This window comes from Triturus cristatus, chromosome 3_2, assembly GCF_964204655.1.
Source record: "Triturus cristatus chromosome 3_2, aTriCri1.1, whole genome shotgun sequence".
Taxonomy (NCBI): Eukaryota; Metazoa; Chordata; class Amphibia; order Caudata; family Salamandridae; genus Triturus; species Triturus cristatus.
Genome location: NC_140584.1, coordinates 659,484,479 through 659,504,979, shown reverse-complemented (window position 1 = coordinate 659,504,979; position 20,501 = coordinate 659,484,479). Strand labels below are relative to the sequence as shown.

The 20,501-nt window shown below is 50.7% G+C and overlaps 1 protein-coding gene across 14 annotated transcripts in view; it reads left to right on the top strand.

Annotated features, from left to right (window-relative positions):
- Positions 1–20,501, top strand: part of ADARB1 (adenosine deaminase RNA specific B1) — a 1,000,448-nt gene that overhangs the window by 323,045 nt on the left and 656,902 nt on the right. The window lies entirely within an intron of this gene.

The following is a 20,501-nucleotide window of genomic DNA, read 5'->3' as shown; positions in this document are numbered from 1 at the left end:
CGGTAAGCTGTGATCCCAGGGGAAGTGGTATCATTCCCACATCTCCGCTGCTTGAGGCTCCCTTTACGCAGTTGACTCTCTTAGAGGGGTGTCTGAGACTCTAAGGCCTACCTACTGGATCCTTCCCCAACAAGGGGAGAGGGAGTGCTTTGGCTAGGGGCGCTATACCATACCTCAACTGTGAGTGGCTCCCTTGACGCTGTGGACTCTCTGAGGGGTTACTGAGACTCCAGAGTAAGAATATTGGCTCTTTCCCCAACAAGGGGAAGAGTGCTTAGTCAAAGGGCAACAAGGGACAGGGAGCTAGGAGGCGGGTCATTACAGGCAGGTCAGCAGAGGGGAAACAAACGGCAAAAGAAAATCGCATTAATTACAGAAAGATAACGCATTCAATACCAGGGCAAATTAGTGATCCACAAAAAGACCGGATCCACGAAAGGCAAGGGTCAGGGAGGACAAAGGGAGGGAGTCAGCGAGTTGAAGAGTCCCACAAGGAAGAGATACTGATAGCAGAAAAGGAAATGTATACGTTGTAGAGTCACTCAGGAGAGAGATGCAGACGGGAAAGCTCAGAATCACAAAATAGTGATTAAGTACAAAGAACTACTACATATACTAGTGGTTAGAGTTGTAACTATGCAAAATAGTAAATTCACTCAGGGTTCCATTTTCACAACGATTAGGCTAAAAACGATTGTATATTACTTTTCAAAAGAGTGAACGGAGAAATAAGACATCCAAGGAGGTAGAGAGAGGGAGGGGAGGGAGATGAGATCGGTGATAGGAGAGACGGGGGCCTAGGGGGGTAGAAAGAGATAAGGCTGTCCAGCTGAGGAGCAATGTCTGAGGGTCGGCAGGATGAAGTCAAATGGACCGAGGGAGAAGACAAGAAACAACAAAATGGTGGCTCCGTTCGCGATCCGCCATTTTGCGCCGTCAGTTCCCAGACACATCACTGGACCATCACTCTGAGGCATCTCCAACTATATGGTAATAGGGCAAACTAAGCAGTCACATGTGTGGCATAACTGAGGAAGAACAAACTCCAAGGAGGCAATCTGTAACTATAAATCCTCAGAGGGAAGGCAATTCAGGCAGGCCGTTTCATACAAAAACCCTCAGAGGGTAGTCAGTTCAGGCAGGCTGTTTCATACAAGGCCATATAGGAAATATTCACCACCAACAAGACTTGTATTGGAGATGGAGCTAGGGAGCCTCTTTTCATGCTTTTTACCCAAGGTTCAGTTTCTCTGGTGGCCAGCGCTGTATAATTATTATAGGCCGGGTGGTCTTCGTGAATATGCGTAAGCCCGGTCCCCAACCACAATAAAGCAGTACACGCGCCACTGGCATATTGTTCTGGCACGCAGGGGGTGCCCTAGTTACCCCTCAACCACGCCCCATATAGACATCTAATGGGTGTTATGTACCAGTTAACACGTTGCATACAATAATCAGAGGTGGCCCCGCAGGGTCCCAAGTTCATGACAATAAGTAGGAGCAGACTTGAGTTTCCCTTGCTGTTCACCTGTATTTTCCTATGTGTGCCTCTCTCGCTTGTGAGTACGCCCTCTTTAATCTCCTAGAATTATTGTTAGTTTACGCAGATGTCCCTGTTTTGCAGGAGAGGGATGCCAAATCCAGGAATCGTCGAGTGCTTGGGGCGCAGCATAAACGCAGCTGATGCGGTCTATATGGTGACTGTAGTACTTCCACAGCAGCCCCTTCGGTTGTATTAGGATAGGGGCAGTCAGCCACACTCACTGCAAGCTCGCCCACCGCGTCTCGACCAGGCCTCAGTGAAGGAGATCACAGCAAGTGACAGTGGGAGCAGGCTAGTCTACTCTGGGGCAGCAAACCCCAGCCGTTGCCTCTCTGAGACGAACACAGGGAGCGCCAGCGCCCGATCAGCACACGAATCCTCCCCACCTGAAAGGAACGCGTCCCGCCGGCCGCCCAGGCCCGCCCGGAGGGAACGCAGTCCACAACTTTGTCCTGGCCACTACCATTGCACAACAAGGCCCCAGCCTCACAGGGTCGCTCCAGTTATCAGCAACAGATGGTCTTATGCGGCGGATCTTCGGTGGAGCAAGCAGGAACAAGCCGTACCTTTGGTGGATCAAGCAGGGCTCCGGCAGCATAGTACACCGGGATACAGAGTTGTACGGCTATCCGGCAGCCCAGTCACGGAGCAAGCACAAGTATTGCTGCCAATTTTAAAAAGGGCTTCTCAAGTCTTTCAGTGTGGTTCTATTTAAGAAATTGAGTCTCTGCTGGTGGAGTGCAGGCGCTTTAGTTGTGCTCCTACCTGACCTTGCCGTTACGTGGATACACTGGTGTTAGGCAGTCACAGAGAAGCTGCAGCTCGTTCGTCACAGCCGTGTTGCTCACTCAGCAGCCCACATCAGATGAAGCGCCCCGCAGGTCTCTCACCACCTTTTAACTCGCTGTGCCGCAGAGGCTTTTAGAGTCCCGCCGCCCCGCCCAGCACCGAACACAGTCTTGAGTCTGATTACTGGGAGGGGGGGGGGGGGGGGGGGGGTCACCGCCACGCTGGACTCCTTTTGCTGAGCGGCGGTATAAACGCTGTCGGGCTATCGCTCTGGTTCCGCTTCACGTCGGGAGAGCTTCGGGAGGCCCAGGGTGTTTCCTTTGTTCCACTGCTCGGAGCTGGTGGCCGCCATCTTGCCGGTGGAAGCTCTGATAGTTATGATCTAATTCGGGCACATTTGACAGTTTTTAGGCGCTGTCTGTAAGTCCTCCGATTATATAAACATTCCGATCCTGGAATTCAGCAACATTGGGGCATTTAAGCCGCATTTGCATGCTTTTTGAGGTCGGGGAATGCGGGGTCGACACGGAGCTTTGGTTCAGCCGGCCATTGACAGGCGGCAAGAATCCAGCTAAAAAACCTACTTGGATGCCACTACTTAGATGCCGCCCTCACGCGCTGAAGTCAGTTCTTTCTTTTTCTGCGCCAGCCAGCGCAGATCCGGAGAGAACGGTACCTCCAGTCACTTTTGGACTGACTTTTTAGAGCGACTTTTGTCAACGCCTTTTTTTAATCTACGACTCCTGGTGCACGAGGGATGCCCGGTTTCAAGGCACGCGGTTCCTGTAACCGATTGATGTTGGTTACGGATCCGCACCGCGTTTTCCTCTTTTGCCTGGAGCGCGACCACGACCCCAAGTCGTGCTCCGACTGCCGGTCGATGGCTCCAAAGACTTTGCGGGAGTGGTCCCGAAAGCTGCTTGAGCGCCGGCAGTCAGCTCCATGCCGTTCGAGGTCCTGGTCGCTAGGGAGGTCGTGAGACCAGTCGCGGAGTCATCACCACTCGTCCAAGTCATCAAAGTCTTTGCACTCTGGGTCGGGTAAGTCGGAGCACAAAAAGAAGTAGAGGAAGCACCGTCGCTCTTAGAGTTCTCCCTGTCGGTCAGCTGACACGACAGAGGATGCGGGTGGTGCCCCTCCCACAGCTCCGCGTGTGGAGCCCAAAGAATCGACTCGGGGCTTCCCTCCCTTCCCGGGACCCGGAGCGACTCCCGCCCAACTTCGTAAGTTTTACAAGGCGATGCATGTCATCTTTGGGCGGCCCGAACCCTCCGGCGCACCTTCAGGCCTCGCAGACTCGTTGGGGGGCCTAGGCCTTCTCCGCCATCTGCTTTATTAAACCTCCACCGGTGCTGCTTCCTCCAACACTGCAATCAACGCCGGTCGTGTCCCGGCCAGCGTTGACCCCGGCCTCCATCCCGATGTGGACCCGGTGCCGGACCGGCGTTGCCCGATGCTGGATCCGGCGCCGAGTGGGGTTGTTGTGCCCCTGTTCACTCCCTGGGTTTCTTTTCGGCCAGATTGGCAACCTGAGGAGGAGGACTGGGAGGGGCCAGGTGACCCTTTAACTGATCAGCTGGAATCTGATCAGGACTGGAGAGAGGAACTGGGGGATGCCAGTGTTCTTGCCACATCCCCTGACCGTGGCATGTTGTCTCCTCCTACCGTGGCTACGGAGGAGGGAGCGTCATACGCAGTGGTGTTGCGTAGGGCGGCCGTGGCTCTCAACCTTCCTACGGTGGCAGTCAGGACTAACCTCCTGACAGAGGTGCTTCAGCCGGCAGCTAGCTCTTCGGAGCCCCTTCTGCCATTTAATGAGGCCCTTACCGATGTCCTTTTGGGCACATGGTCCATGATTGCTCGACGCCACCGCCCGGCTCAGGGCGACCCCACTTTCCTCTCCCAACACCCCACCCCGGAGAGCTTGGTGGTCCAAGCCTCCGCTTCCAAGAGCGCATTCCCTACCACTCCACCGGAAAGGGAATCCAGGAAGCTGGACCATCTTGGGAAGAAAATGTCCTCTTCCGCCAGCTTGGGACTGCGGTTGGTAAACACTGCATGTCTATTGGGCCGTTCTTCCCACTCTGTGTGGGATATGGTTGGGGAGGTGCTGCTTCAGTGTCCGTAGGAGGCCCGGACAGTGCTCTCCCAGGCTGTCGCTGCTAGGAGGGATGCAGCCAAGTTTACCATCCGTTATGGGCTGGATACCACTGACTCTCTAGGCAGGACGATTTCCATGTCTGTAGCCCTTCGTCGCTACTCCTGGATGAGATGTACTGGCTTTTCGGGGGATGTCCAGAGCACCTTGATGGACGTGCCCTTTGATGGCTGTCACCTTTTTGGCGACAAAGCGGACAACACTCTAGAGCGTTTCAAGGATTCACAAGCTACGGCCAAGTCCTTGGGCCTCTCCAGCCGCCCAGCACAGTCTGCTTTTCACCCCTTTCGTGGCTGCGGAAGGGGTGCCCCATTACGTCCTGCCCAGAGCCACAGGCCGCAGCACATTTCCCAACCTTTCACGCGGCCTGGGACGTGGGAACCAACGCCGTGGTTCAGGGGGCCAGTGGGTGGGCCAGTCCAACAACCCCCCCCCCTTTGCAGCAGCCTCCAAACCCTCCTAGTCCATCGCTTCAGGCCCATCAAACGCCAGTGAGCGTCCGGATTCGCCATCACCTCCTCCACTGGCGCACCATCACGTCGGACAGGTGGGTTTTGCAAATAGTCTGAAGGGGCTACTCCCTCCCCTTTGAGGCTACCCCTCCAGCCATGCCACCTCAATACCACCGCATGTCGAAGGATCACCTGGCACTTCTCTAACAGGAAGTTTTGGCTCTCTTGGCCAAGGGAGCCATCGAGCGCGTTCCTGCCCCAGAAGTAGGTCGTGGTTGCTATTCTCACTACTTTCTGGTACCCAAGAAGGACAAGGGCCTTTGTCCTATCTTGGATCTCAGGAACGTCAACCACTTCCTCTGGACGGAGAAGTTAAAGATGTTGACGCTTGTTCAGGTCTTGTCTGCCCTCAACCCTGGGGACTGGATTGTAGCGTTGGACTTTCAGGACACTTATTTTCACATCCCCCGTCCTGCCGGCCCACCAGCGTTACCTATGGTTCACGGTAGGTCACGAGCATTTTCAGTTTACCATGCCCCACTTTGGCCTTACTAGTGCCCCTCGGGTGTTCACGAAAGTGATAGCGGTGGTCGCAGCTCATCTGCGCAGATCAGGTGTTCCAGTCTTCCCCTATCTTGATGACTGGCTGTTGAAGGCGGGCTCACCCCAGGCAGTCATCTCCCACCTCTAGACTACGGCCGATCTCCTGCATTCGCTGGGGTTCTCCATCAATGTGCCAAAGTCACACCTGATTCCCTCTCTGAAGCTCCTCTTCATCGGAGCGGTTCTGGACATGATGCGGTTTCAGGTTTATCCTCCCGAACAGCGAGTCTGGGATATTCGGGCTATGAATCCGATCTTTCAGCCTCTATCCCAGGTTTTGGTCCGTATGACCCTGAGGCTGCTGGGCCTCAGGGCCTCCTGCATCCTGCTCGTCGATCATGCCAGGTGGCATATGCGGGCTCTGCAGTGGGACCTGAAGTTCCAGTGGGCGCAGCATCAGGGGAATCTGTCCGATTGCAGCCAGGTCTCGGAAGGCACTGGTCGACAGTTGCAGTGGTGGATTGGGTCAATGGCAGATCCCTCTCCCTTTCCCAACCAGAGCACACAGTGGTGACAGACGCATCCCTTCTGGGATGGGGCGGCCACATGGGGGAGGCGGAGATCAGAGGCCTCTTGCCTCCGGCGTAGTACGGGCTCCACATCAACCTTCTGGAGCTTCGGGCGATTCATCTTGCACTCAAAGCATTCCTTCCCTCTGTCCGGGGAAGAGTAGTACAGGCGTTCACGGACAACACCACCACCATGTGGTACTGCAACAAACAGGGCAGGGTGGGGTCGTGGACCCTATGTCAGGAGGCCCTTCGCCTCTGGACATGCCTGGAACATCAGGGCATATCCATGGTGGTTCAACACCTGACGGGTTCTCTGGAAGCTAGGGCGGACAAACTCAGCCGCAGGGCGTCTTCACTCTGAGGTGGTGCAAGGTCTCTTTCGACAGTGGGGAGAGCCTTGGTTAGATCTATTTGCCACCGAAGAGAACGTGCAATGTCGGCAATTCTTTGCATTGGAATTTTCAAGGCGGCACTCGCTGGGCGGTGCTTTTTGTCACAAGTGGAGTTGCGGTTTGTTGTATGCCTTTCCGCCTATACCACTTCTGCCCAGAGTGCTGAAGAAGATCAGGCACGACCGGGCCCAAGTCATCCTTGTGACTCCGGATTGGGCATGAAAAGTCTGGTATCCCGAGCTGCTCAACATGGCCATCGATACTCTGATCTGTCTGCCTCTTCGGGAGGATCTTCTGTTGCAGCTACATGGGACGGTCCTCCACCCAAACCTGTTCAGCTTCCATCTCCTTGTGTGGAGACTGAGCGGCGGCAGCTGACGTCTTTTGACCTGCCTTCCGAAGTTTGCGATGTAATCTTGGCAGCCAGGCGTCCCTCCACTAAGACGGTATACGCCTGCCGGTGGAACAAGTTTGTGGCATGGTGCACAGCAAAGGCATTGGATCCCCTTTCTCTCCTTCTTTCTGAGGTTCTCTTGTTTCTTCTTTCTGAGGTTCTCTTGTTTCTTCTTTCTTTGGCTCAGCAGGGCTCTGCTCTGGGCACTATCAAGGACTATCTTTCGGCCATCTCTGCCTTCCTTCGGCTTCCAGATCAGCCTTCTCTTTTCAAGTTCCCAGTTGTTAATCGTTTCTTGAAATGCATAACTCATATCTTTTCTCCTATTCCCTTCGTTATGCCTCAGTGGGACTTGAATCTAGTCTTAACCTATTCACATATGCCAGATGAGTGAGTGAGCTCCAGGCTCTTTCTTCCAAGCCTCCGCATCCTTCGAAAGAGGAAGAGAGGCTTCACCGTCTGGACCCAAAACGTGCGCTTTCGTTCTATCTGGATCACACAAACAGTTTCGGGTGGATGACCAACTCTTTGTTGGCTACGTGGGCACCAAGAATGGTCGGGCCGTACACAAATGGACCATTTCTCAATGGGTCGTTTTGTGTATTAAAGCATGCTATTCTCTGGCTAAAAAGAAGCCTCCAGTGAGGCTACGCGCCCATTCCACCAGGGCAACGGCAGCCACCACTGCCTTAGGATGAGGTGTTCCTCTACATAACATCTGTCAGGCAGCTACGTGGGAATCACTGCCCACGTTTACGGAACACTACTGTCTGGACAGTCAAGTCCGGAGAGACTGCTTCTTAGGCCGTTCTGTTCTCCAGGACTTTCTAGTGTGATATTGGTTCACAGACCCACCACCGGGTTTGGTATTGCTGGGGTATCTATTCTAAGGTAAGGAATCTATAAAGTGTTTCTTTCAGATGCACAAGTTACTTACCTTCGGTAACGATATATCGGTAAGAAACATTAGTTAGTTATAGATTCCTTACCGCCCCACCCATTCTCCCCATTCTGCGAACTGATTTCTAGGGTTACGGATATCCTTTCAGGGCACTAGTTTTGTGCACCAGTGGTCAGTGTCTTGCGTTTCTGGCGTGGAAAGTCGTGTACAGAACTGACGTCAGCACGCATGGGCAGCGTCTAAGTAGCTACCGCAACATCATCCCGGCGACCACGATGCCAACGACTGACGCGGTGCCGACCAATGCCACCTTCCGATGCACAGAGGTACTGCTGATGAAAAAACTTTCCGTAACCAGTCAGACGCCTGGGGTTAATTCTAAGGTAAGGATCTATAACGAAGTAATGTGTTCGAGGCATATGAGCTGCAGATTATACACTGTGCATAGATCGCCATCTGGTGTTGGGCCCGGATGTTTGCAGTTTGTTTTTCCTCTTGGAAAGTCTTTGGAAGTCACGAGGTTGGTGACTCCTCCTTTGGTTCGTATTGCGCATGGGCTTCGGCTCCATCCTCAGATTGTTTTTTTCCGCCATCGGGCTCGGATGTAATACTTCGCGCTCCGGTTCCGAACTTTTCCAGTTCAACGATCGACGCAAAAATCCTCGCTCATCGGGCTCCTTCAGAATAATAAATCATCTTAATCACCTTCTCTTCGGCACTTCTTCGATTCTGGTCGTCGACGGCGGCCTTCGGGCCTATTCCGGCTCCGGTCTCGGCTGATGGAAAGAACTCCCTTCAAGAAGTGCCCTCGATGTGGGTCCAAATTCCCCCACACCGATCTTAATAAGGTGTGCACCCTCTGCCTCTCCCCTTAACACGAGGCCCGAGACTGTCCCGCCTGCAAGTCTTTTCGCTCTAAAAAGACTATTCGAGATCGATGGGCTAGACGCAACATGGCGCACTCCTCGACCTCCGCTCCAGTCGACATCTTCGGAGACGACGTCGATGCTCCGGGACAGCAGAACATCGAAGAAGAGGACGACGACCTCGTCAGTGCTTCCGAGGCCGACTACTCCGATGTGGAGGACATCACCTCGGCGCAGAGGGTCGTGAGTACCAATCTACCCCCTCCCACACCCACGCCGACACCCAAAAAGGCTTCGGTCACACCTTCGCCTTCGGGCCTAGGCAAGACCAAGGATACTGCTTCTCACACCCCACCTTCGGGCCCGGTAAAGAAGCCTATTAAGCCTTCCGGCAGCTCGGGCTCGAGCCAGCCGACCAGCGGTACCGAAAAACACCCTTCGGCACCGAAGAAAAAGCGGCCTCCATCTCCACAACGAACCCAGTACCAAAGCCTTCGGTGTCGAAACCTGCCCTTCCGGTGCTCACCAAACATCACAAGGCCCTCGGCACCGACACTCCCGTGCCGAAGCCTTCTTCGACACCAACCAAAAAATCGGAGGTCCCAAAGAAGCACGGCTTAGACAAGCCTAAAAAGCCGTCTGCCCCGAAAACTTCGGCGCCGACCGAACAACCAATGTCGCAAGAACTTTTCACACCGGATCCTCTGCAAAAGACACTCACTAAGGATCCAAAAACTGGACATTTGACATTGTCTTCAAAAAAGAGACACTTGGAGAAACCAGCTCCACCTCCGCCTCCGAAGAGGAAAGACACTGCTACCTCCCCTTTCAGAGTGCCTTCCCCACCTCCTCCACCTCCTCCACCCCTGCTTCATCGTTCCCCAACCTTGTCTCCTGTCCCAGATGATTTAGGAGACCCTTATTATGATCCAGCAGATGTGCCACAAGACCCCACCCCTACTGGATCTCCAGACCCATGGGACGACTATAACAATCCGGACATCCCAGATGTCCCACAGGATGACCTTTACCCATCTCGGCCATCCCCACCTAAAGATTCCTTAGGCTTTCACCACCTATTACAAAGGGCGGCACACTACCACGGGGTGGAGTTACATACTGACCCAGTGGAGGAAGATTTTCTCCTAGACACCTTCGACAATGCACATAGGTCTACTGCCATTCTACCCATGTTAAAGGGAGTAATTAAACATGCACCGGAGGTTTTTAAAGACCCAGTCAGGGCCAGGGTCCTCAACCCCCGTATAGAGAAAAAATACAAAGCCGCCCCCACAGACCCTTCATACATTAAAGGTCCTGCACCATTGGATTCCCTAGTGGTATCTACAGCTAGGAAGCGCTCAAATTCTCAGGTGTCAGGCGAAGCACCACCACCTGACAAAGAGTCCAAGCTCCTAGACGCGTCAGGGAAGCGCACTGCGTCACAAGCCGCCAATATATGGCGTATCGCTAACACGCAGGCGCTGTTGGCCAGATACAACAGGGCACATTATGATGAGTTAGAGACCATCATGCACCATCTCCCTGAAAAATACAGGAATAGGGCTAATGAATTAATCCAAGAGGGAAAAACAATAACTAATACCTCTATACGCTGTTCCCTAGATGCAGCAGATACAGCCTCCAGGGCCATAAACACCAGTGTCCTTCTCCGTCGCCATGCCTGGCTCAGAGTTTCAGGGTTTAAACCTGAGGTACAAGCCTCTATATTGAACGACCCATTTGACCAAGATCATCTATTTGGCCCAAAAGTTGATGAAGCCCTCAAAGATGAAAAAAGATACTGACACGGCGAAATCCATGGGAGCCCTACAGTCACACACTCCTAGGTGCTCTTTTCGCCGCTCTTCCTTTCGGGGCACGGGCAGGGGCTACTCCTCGGATAGTGCATCCACGTCCTACAAATCCCCTCCTCAATCTACCTTCACAAAGGGTTATCAAAGAGGTGGATACAGAGGCAATAATAATAAAGGCAGAGGCAACACAAATACCGCCCGCTCTGCCACACCTCCTACCCAATGACTTTCCCCCGCTCCCTCCAGACCATTCCACTCCGGTCGGAGGCAGAATACAACATTTTCTTCACGTCTGGGAGACAATCACCTCAGACAGATGGGTGACCCAAATTATTCGTTCAGGGTATTGCCTAGAATTAACATCTAACGCCCCAAACATTCCACCCAGGCAACGCCCTATGTCTCAACAACATACTACGTTACTAAAACAGGAGGTGATCTCCCTCCTGCAAAAACAAGCCATAGAGCAGGTCCCCATAAACCAACAAAATTTAGGGGTCTACTCCCTGTACTTTCTGATTCCAAAGAGAGACGAGACTCTACGACCTATCCTAGACCTCTAAATACTTACATACATTCAGACCATTTTCACATGGTAACCCTTCAACAGGTTCTTCCACTCCTCTCCCAGAACGACTTCCTCACCACTCTGGACTTGAAAGACGCATACTTTCAAATCCTAGTACACCAGGCTCACAGAAAGTACCTCAGATTTGTGGTGGACGGGCAACACTACCAGTTCAAGGTGCTCCCGTTCGGGGTAACAACAGCACCAAGTGTATTCACCAAGTGCCTAGCAGTAGTGGCTGCACACCTCAGAAGCCAGCACATTCACGTCTTCCCCTACTTGGACGACTGGCTAATAAAAGCCACGTCCTACGAACAATGTGTGAAACACACGGCCACTACAATCCAACTGCTTCACCAGCTAGGGTTCACAGTGAACCATCAAAAGTCCCACCTGGTACCATCACACACAAAACAATACCTCGGTGCTACCATAGACACCTCAAAAGCCATAGCCTATCCCAATCCTGCCAGGATTGCAAACATACAGGCTCTGCGTCAAAAATTCATATTTCAACACTCTCTCCCAGCAAGAGTGTTTATGCAACTGATAGGGATGATGGCCTCTTGCATTTTCATCGTGCCCCATGCAAGACTCCAGATGCGTCCACTCCAAGAGTGCTTAGCGCGCCAGTGGAACCAGGCCCAGGGGCAACTGACAGATCTGGTGTTGGTAGACGGCCGCACCCATCGCTCTCTGCACTGGTGGAACACCACAAACCTTTCCAGAGGTCGACCGTTCCTGGACCCGGTTCCACAAATAATCCTGACAACAGACGCATCGCTCTCCGGCTGGGGAGCTCATCTGTTACATCTCACAGTACAGGGCACATGGACGCCGCAACAGAAGTTACTCCACATCAACCATCTGCAGTTACTGACCATCTTCCTCGCCCTAAAATCCTTCCAGACGCAGATTTCAGGCAAGGCAGTCCTTATTCGCACAGACAACATGACTGCCATGTACTACATTCAAAAACAGGGGGCACACACTCTCCACAGCTCTCTCAATTAGCACAGAGCATATGGAGATGGGCAATTCCACAAAAAATCTTTCTCCTGGCCCAACACATCCCAAACACCGTGGCAGATCTGCTCAGCAGACAAACGCAACAGATCCACGAATGGGAACTTCACCCACAGGTTCTTCACCCGTTCTTTCAGATGTGGGGGCATCCACAGATAGACATCTTCGCCACCCACGAAAACAAAAAATGCCCAAGCTTCGCCGCCAGATACCCACACCCATTGTCCAAAGGCAATGCGATATGGATGAACTGGTCAAATAAATTTGCATACGCTTTTCCACCTCTCCCACTAATTCCATTAGTGGTGTGAAAGCTACAACAGCATTCCCTAACACTAATCCTAGTAGCTCCAACGTGTGCCAGACAACCGTGGTACACCACACTGCTGGAACTCTCGGTAGTACCACACCAAACGCTGCACCTCTCACCATGCCTCCTAACCCAGAACCATGGAGAGATCAGGCACCCGGACCCAGCTCAGCTCAACCTTGCGATCTGGCTCCTGAGGTCCTAGAATTCGGATACCTTAACCTTCCCCCTGAATGCATGAATATTATCAGGGAAGCTAGACGCCCTACTACTAGGGCATGCTATGCTGCAAAGTGGAAAAAATTTGTTGTTTACTGCCACAACAACACAATCAATCCTTTAAATGTGTCCATACAGCACATTATATGTTACTTGCTCCATCTACAAAGGTGTAACCTAGCGTATACTTCCATTCGGTTGCACCTCGCAGCAATTGCTGCTTATTTACAGAACAGGCAGCACCTATCACTTTTCAGGGTGCATGCTATCAAGGCCTTTATGGAAGGCCTCAAAAGAGTAATTCCACCCAGGGTACCACCTTCACCTGTTTGGAACTTGAATATAGTTCTCACAAGGTTAATGGGACCACCTTTCGAACCATTACATAAATGTGAGCTGCAATTTCTCACATGGCAAACAGCTTTTCTAGTGGCCATCACTTCCCTCAGAAGGGTTAGTGAAATACAAGCACTCACTATACAGGAACCTTTTCTCCAAATGCATCAGAACAAGGTTGTACTCCGCACCAACCCAAAATTTCTACCCAAAGTCATTTCTCCATTCCATCTAAACCAGTCGGTAGAATTACCAGTCTTTTTCTCACAACCTCAAACCGTTGCGGAAAGGGCTTTACACACACTGGATGTTAAAAGGGCCTTACTTTACTACATCCAAAGAACACAACCTTTCAGAAAAAACAAACCGCTATTTGTCTCTTTCTCTCCACCACATAAAGGCAACCCTATTTCTAAATCAGGGATAGCTAGGTGGATTGTAAAATGCATACAGATTTGCTACCACAAAGCAAAACGAACGCTATCTGTTCCCCCTAAAGCCCACTCCACAAGGAAGATAGGGGCTTCTATGGCTTTTCTAGGAAACATACCACTAGATGACATCTGCAAAGCAGCGACATGGTCAACACCGCACACTTTCATGAAACATTACTGTGTAGATGTGCAAACCAAGCAACAAGCTAGTGTGGGCCAGGCTGTACTAAAAACACTGTTCCAAACAACTGCAACGGATGCCGGTGGTCGCCGCTAGGGTTGGGTACTGCTATATAATCTATGCACAGTGTATAATTTGCAGCTCATATGCCTCGAACGGAATATGCTACTTACCAGTATGCATCTGCTCTTGGCATGTAGAGCTGCAGATCTATACACACCCACCCGCCTCCCCGGCTACCTGTATCCGTTCCAGTTTATCTTATTTAGATACAACACACATGGGTTTCTTTACTGTTATTACTACGCTCCATCTTTCCCTGCTGGCGAAAAACAATCTGAGGATGGAGCCGAAGCCCATGTGCAATACGAACCAAAGGAGGAGTCTACAACCTCGTGACTTCCAAAGACTTTCCAAGAGGAAAAACAAACTGCAAACATCCGGGCCCAACACCAGATGGCGATCTATGCACAGTGTATAGATCTGCAGCTCTACATGCCAAGAACAGATGCGTACTGGTAAGTAGCATATTCCTTCTTACAGATATATTGTTACCGAAGGTTAGTAACTTGTTCGTTAATAAATGTGCTACAGTATGGCGAGACACAGGTTCATAGATTGGTAGCTTGTTCTTCACCAGAGGAAAAAAACGTGCTTCCAGCAGTCCTGCTAAAGAAAATCACTTAATTATTCAAATTATTTATAAAGTTGCAGTTCTAGCATGTGCTGCTAACATCTGGAGCTGATAGCTGTTAGATCCCGTTCAGGGGGGCCATAGGCAGGCTGGGCTATTGGGCCTCAACCGTCAGGGCCTGGCCTGGTATGGGAGAGGGGGAGATCAGAGGCCTCTGGTCTCTGGCGGAGTCTGGGCTCCACATCAACCTGTTGGAGCTCTGGGAGATTCGTCTTCCACTGAAAGCATTCCTTCCTTCTGTCAAAGGAAGAGTGGTGCAGGAGTTCTCGGACACCACCACCGCCATATGGTACTGCAACAAACAAGGTGGGTGGGGTCGTGGACGTGGCTGGAACATCAGAGCATGTCCCTGGTGGTTCAACACCTGACAAGTTCCCTGAACGCCAGGGCGGACGAACTCAGCCACCGGTGCATAATGGTGCACGAATGGCATCTTCTCTTAGAGGTGGTGCAACGTCTCTTTCAGCAGTAGGGAGAGCCTTGGTTAGATCTGTTTGCCACTGAAGAGAACTCGCAATGTCTGCAGTTCTGCGTGTTGGAATTTCCAATGCGGCACTCGCTCGGCGGAGCTTTTTGTCTCAAGTGGAATTGCCTTCTTCTATACGCCTTTCGCCTATACCACTTCTGCCCAGAATGCTGAAGAAGATCAAGCGCGACCGGGCCCAAGTAATTCGTGTGGCTCCGGACTGGGCACGAAAAGTCTGGTATCCCGAGCACTTGAACATGGCCATCGATCCTCCGATCAGACTGCATCTTTGGGAGGATCTTTTGTCGCAGCAGCACACGGTCCTCCACCCGAAGCTGTGCAGCCTCTACCTCCTTGCGTGGAGATTGAGCGGTGACAGTGACAGCTTTCGACCATCCTCCTGAAGTCTGTCAGCTTGGCAGCTAGGCGTCCCTCCACTAAAGTGGTATATGTCTATAGTGGAACAAATTTGGACATGGTGTGCAGCAAAGGCTGTGGATCCCCTTTCTGCCCGTCTTCCAGAGGTTCTTTTCTTCATTCTTTCTTTGACGTAGCACAGCTCTGCTCTGGGCACCCTTATAGGCTATCTTTTGGCCATTTCGGCCTTTATTCACCTTCCTGATCAGCCTTCTCTTTTCAAGTCCCCTATTGTAAATAGATTTCTTAAGGGAATTACTCACCTCTTTCCTCCTCCTTCCTTTCGTAATGCCCCAGTGGGACTTGAATCTGGTCTTAACTTACCTTATGTGTGCTCCTTTCGAGCCACTACATAATTGTCTGTCAGACTCTTGACCTTAGAGACTGCTTTTCAAGTGGCTATCACCTCTGCTCACCGGGTGAGTGAGCTTCAGGCTCTTTCTTCTAAATCTCCTTTCCTTGCTGTCCATCCAGACAAAGTTGTCCTTCGAACTAGACCTTCTTTTCTTCCCAAAGTGGTTACCTCTTTCCACATAGGACAGACCATCACTTTGCCCACCTTCTTCCCGCCCCCGCATCCTTCTAAGGAGGAGGAGAGGCTCCACCTTCTGGATCGCACAAAAAAATTCTGGGTGGATGATCAACTCTTTCTTGGTTACTTGGTTATGTGGGCACCAAGAAAGGTCGGGCCATGCAAAAACAAATCATTTCTCGATGGGTCGTTCTTTGCATTAAAATCTGTTATTCCTTTGGCGAAAAAGGAGCCTCCAGTAGGGCTGCGCACCCATTCCTCCATGGCGACAGCAGCCACTACTGCTTTGGGACGTGGAGTCCCCCTCAATGACATCTGCCCAGCAGCCACGTGGGCATCTCTGCACATGTTCACTAAGCATTATTGCCTGGATAGTCGGGTCTGGAGAGACGGCTTCTTTGACCATTCACTTCTCCAGGACTTTCTGGTGTGAACTTAGTTCGCAGACCCACCTCCGGCGTTGGTATCGCTGGGGTATCTATACTAAGGTAAGGAATCTATAACTAATAGTCTCTTTCAGATGAACAAGCTACTTCCCTTCTATAACGATATATCTGTAAGAGACATATATTAGTTATAGATTCCTAACCTCTCCACCCATCCTTCCCGTTCTGCAAACTGACTTCTAGAGTAAGGGACTCCCTTTCAGAGCCCTAGTTTTGTGCACCAGTGGTCAGTGTCTTGCATGGCTCTGCGCTTCTGGCGTGGAATGTTGTTTAAAGAACTGACCTCCGAGCGCAGGGGCCGCGTCTAAGTAGATACCGCAACGTTATTCCAGCAATCACGACGCCAACGACTAACACAGAGTCGACCGATGTCACCTACCGACGCGCTGAGGGTACTGCTGAAGAAAAATTCTCTGGATCCAGTCTGACGCCTGGGGGTAATTCTAAGGTAAGGAATCTATAACTAATATATGTCTTTTACAGATATATCGTTACTGAAGCTAAGAAATTTGTTCTTTAGACCGATATTTAAACTCTCAGTTTCAGTTCAGGTTTTACTTGTGGGCATATGTTGGTCCTATATTTAAGGTATCCTTAATAGTATTCTATTGGCTTATTGGTGGGTGCACCCAAGTGTCAGCTCTTTTACCTGTCATCTTCTCTTTGAAAGACATGTTGCCTGGGTGTTAGTCGAGTCGAGCAGCTGTGTGTGCGTAATATGCTATTTACCCAATTGGCTACTCCTAAGTGCATCTGTTTGCGCTGTTTTCTGGCCAAATCTCTTTGAAGCGTGCAATTCATTAGCTTTTATGGATGCATCAACATAGTGCCCAGATACTTGGCACATTACGCTTATAATTTAGTGTGTCTGTTTTTAGGTCAAAACCTACCAGACAGCACAGCTGTCTGGCTTCCTAAAGACATCTTGGGGACATAAAGTTTTTTTCGGAATGCATTTTTTTCATTGCTTACAATTGGCTTTGTGGTTTGTAACTCACATTTGCTTGGTTTTTGTTTGCAGGCGTTTTTTTGTTTTAAGTTGTCCAGCTTGAGTTCCTCCCTGCTGTAGAGCATACTTTGTTCACTGTATCCTTCCACCAGTGTTCGATTTCTGTAAACAGCTGTTCTTATTTTGTACCATTTACTGTGCATGAAAAGACATGTCAATATGTCAGGTTGTGTCTTCCGAGGGAGCATGGAGTTTACCTTTCTTTCTTTGAATATAAAGGGAGAGGGTATATGTGACAATCATGCTGGCTATTGGCGTGTGCTGGAGGGAGGATGTTACTTTTTTCAAGTACACAACAAAATTCAAATGTCTGTAAATTAACTGCAGATATTTGAGAATATATCAGAATGAGGAAAGCACAAATGAAGCAAATTTTTTGGTAATTCTGAAGTGTGGTGGGAACAAATATTTTAATACGGTCAAAACAAATCAATACGCTAGGTGATGACATTTCCACACATTAGCCTTTGTGCACTGTATACTTTTATCAGTAAAACTATGTGTCTGTGCAAATGTAGTGGTCATTTCAATTGAAGATGCGGTGTCTGTAATGGCTAAGCGCTACTCCTTCATGCATACTCCACTATACTCCGCTCTGCGCCACTGCACTCTGAAACAATCTTCTCTGCACCACTTCACTCTACGTCACTCTACTCTACGTCCCTCTACTCTACGTCCCTCTACTCTGCGTCCCTCTACTCTGCGTCCCTCTACTCTGCGTCCCTCTACTCTGCGTCCCTCCACTCTGCGTCCCTCCACTCTGCGTCCCTCCACTCTGCGTCCCTCCACTCTGCGTCCCTCTACTCTGCGTCCCTCTACTCTGCGTCCCTCCACTCTGCGTCCCTCCACTCTGCGTCCCTCCACTCTGCGTCCCTCCACTCTGCGTCCCTCCACTCTGCGTCCCTCCACTCTGCGTCCCTCCACTCTGCGTCCCTCCACTCTGCGTCCCTCCACTCTGCGTCCCTCCACTCTGCGTCCCTCCACTCTGCGTCCCTCCACTCTGCGTCCCTCCACTCTGCGTCCCTCCACTCTGCGTCCCTCCACTCTGCGTCCCTCCACTCTGCGTCCCTCCACTCTGCGTCCCTCCACTCTGCGTCCCTCCACTCTGCGTCCCTCCACTCTGCGTCCCTCCACTCTGCGTCCCTCCACTCTGCGTCCCTCCACTCTGCGTCCCTCCACTCTGCGTCCCTCCACTCTGCGTCCCTCCACTCTGCGTCCCTCCACTCTGCGTCCCTCCACTCTGCGCCACGCCACTCTGCGCCACGCCACTCTACGCCACGCCACTCTACGCCACGCCACTCTACGCCACGCCACTCTACGCCACGCCACTCTACGCCACGCCACTCTACGCCACGCCACTCTACGCCACGCCACTCTTTGCCATCCTCCCACTCCAATCTATTCTGCACTACTCCACGCAATCTACTCTGCGCACCAATCTACACTACACCACTACAATCTATGCTGAACTATTCCCCACTACTCTGTGCAACAGTCTATTTTACACCACTCTCTTGTACTCTGCACCACTGTACTCTGTGCCACTCTACTTCACTGTACTCTGCACCACTCTACTGTGTGCCACTGCACTCTACCCCATACCACTCTACTCTACTTCACTTTAGGCCACTTTCCTCTTATTTACTTTGCTCCAAAACAGTTTAGTTTGTTACTGCAATCTATACCACTCTACAGCATTCCATTATACTCAACTCTGCTCCATTATACTCTACGACACTCTACTCCACTCTGTGATGCTCTATGCAACTCTCTCCACATCACTGCATGCCGCTTTACTCCACTTGTTCTATGACAGACTACTCCACTCTACACCACCCCACTGTATGCCACTGCACGATATTCTACTCCACTCTACACCACTCCAGGCTCTCTACTCCACTCTACACTCTCTACTCCACTCTACACCACTCCAGGCTCTCTACTGCACTTGACAACACTCTACTCTACTCCACGCCTCGCCCCTCTCCCCCTACGCCACTGTCTCCCCACGCCACTCTGTGCCACTCTTCTCTGCTTTATGCCATTAACTTTCAGCCATGTTGAACAGCAGTCACACTGGTATACAATATGTCTAAAACACATTGACCAGTCCAATAGCTCTTCCATAGGCGAAACCTATTGTCTTTTCCAGTGCTTGTTTTATTTCAGACTCTATTGTGCAGCCTTGCACTGCTGCCTTGAAATGTGTCCAGGAACAGTTTAGTCAAATGTAGGGATGGGTGGAACTTGCTGAGTTTCACTCCGCAAAACCCCAAAAACTCAGTGAGATTCTGCGGAGTTCCGCGAGTGACAGAGTTTTGGTACGTTGTGCTTTTCTGGCTGATTTTTAGCACCCGGAGGTTGTCTCACACTGTAAAATTAGCGTGAACTGCACCACGCGACGAGCTAGAATGCGCTCCTTCTTTTTGCCGCTTGTTTAGATTTTCTACTCAAGCAGAAACTTTCTCAGCGTGAGCGATAGAGACCTGCCTCAACCGTCCGTGTTGAGGAATTTCACTGAGAGGTAGTCTAGCACGTGATTTTCTCGCTCACCAACTTAACGTTGGTGAGCCACGTGCAAGAAAACACTCCTCCTCTTGGCAGAGTTTTTTTTTTTTATTTGGAGCGCGTATTGGGCAAAATTCTGTGAAGTCTGCCGGAGGAGTGGGGAGGAGTGGAGTTTACCGCCTACTCCTAATCCTATATGTTTTTAACAAAATATTTATGACAATCACAACCAGAATGAAAAGGGTAATATGTGGGACGTTAAAAAAATGACAAATCTGTTGCTTTGAAAAAGCAGTAATTCTGCTTTAACCATCTATAACATTTGAGAGGTGGCAAATAAAGTTGTGCTCAGTTTTATTTTGGTGATCCTGCATTTGTGTTCTATTTTTATTGTATGTTGGAGTACTTTTTCACCCCTAACACTGCTGCTGTGATAGAAACACTGCATATTATTTATTTAAGAAAAACTATTTAAATTCACATATGCATGGGGTAATCAGAAGCTTGATCCCTCCAGTACAAGGATTCTGAGAAAAGAATAGAGCTTAAAATTAACATGCACGTTTTAGCATTTTCTCTTTTTTTTTTGCAGTTGTATATACCGCTGGAACTGGGGAGCCAGGTTTGAGTCTCTGCACCAGTTGAACATCATGTGATTCTGGGCAAAACACATAATCTCACTTTAATTTTTATTTGGTAGGCACGGGCAGATTAAGTGATTTTCCCGGAATCACAGGATGTTCAGACGACTCTGAGACCCCAACCTAGTTCCCCAGTTCCAGAGGCACTGCCTTTAGGTGACACCCTCTCCCCCAATGTACATCTATACTTCAGCAATACCGTTTCCAATATAAATTGTGCTTGGATGTTGATTTTTTTCCAACAATAATAATGCTGTGCCTCGCAGGATGCATGCTTTGTTACAGAA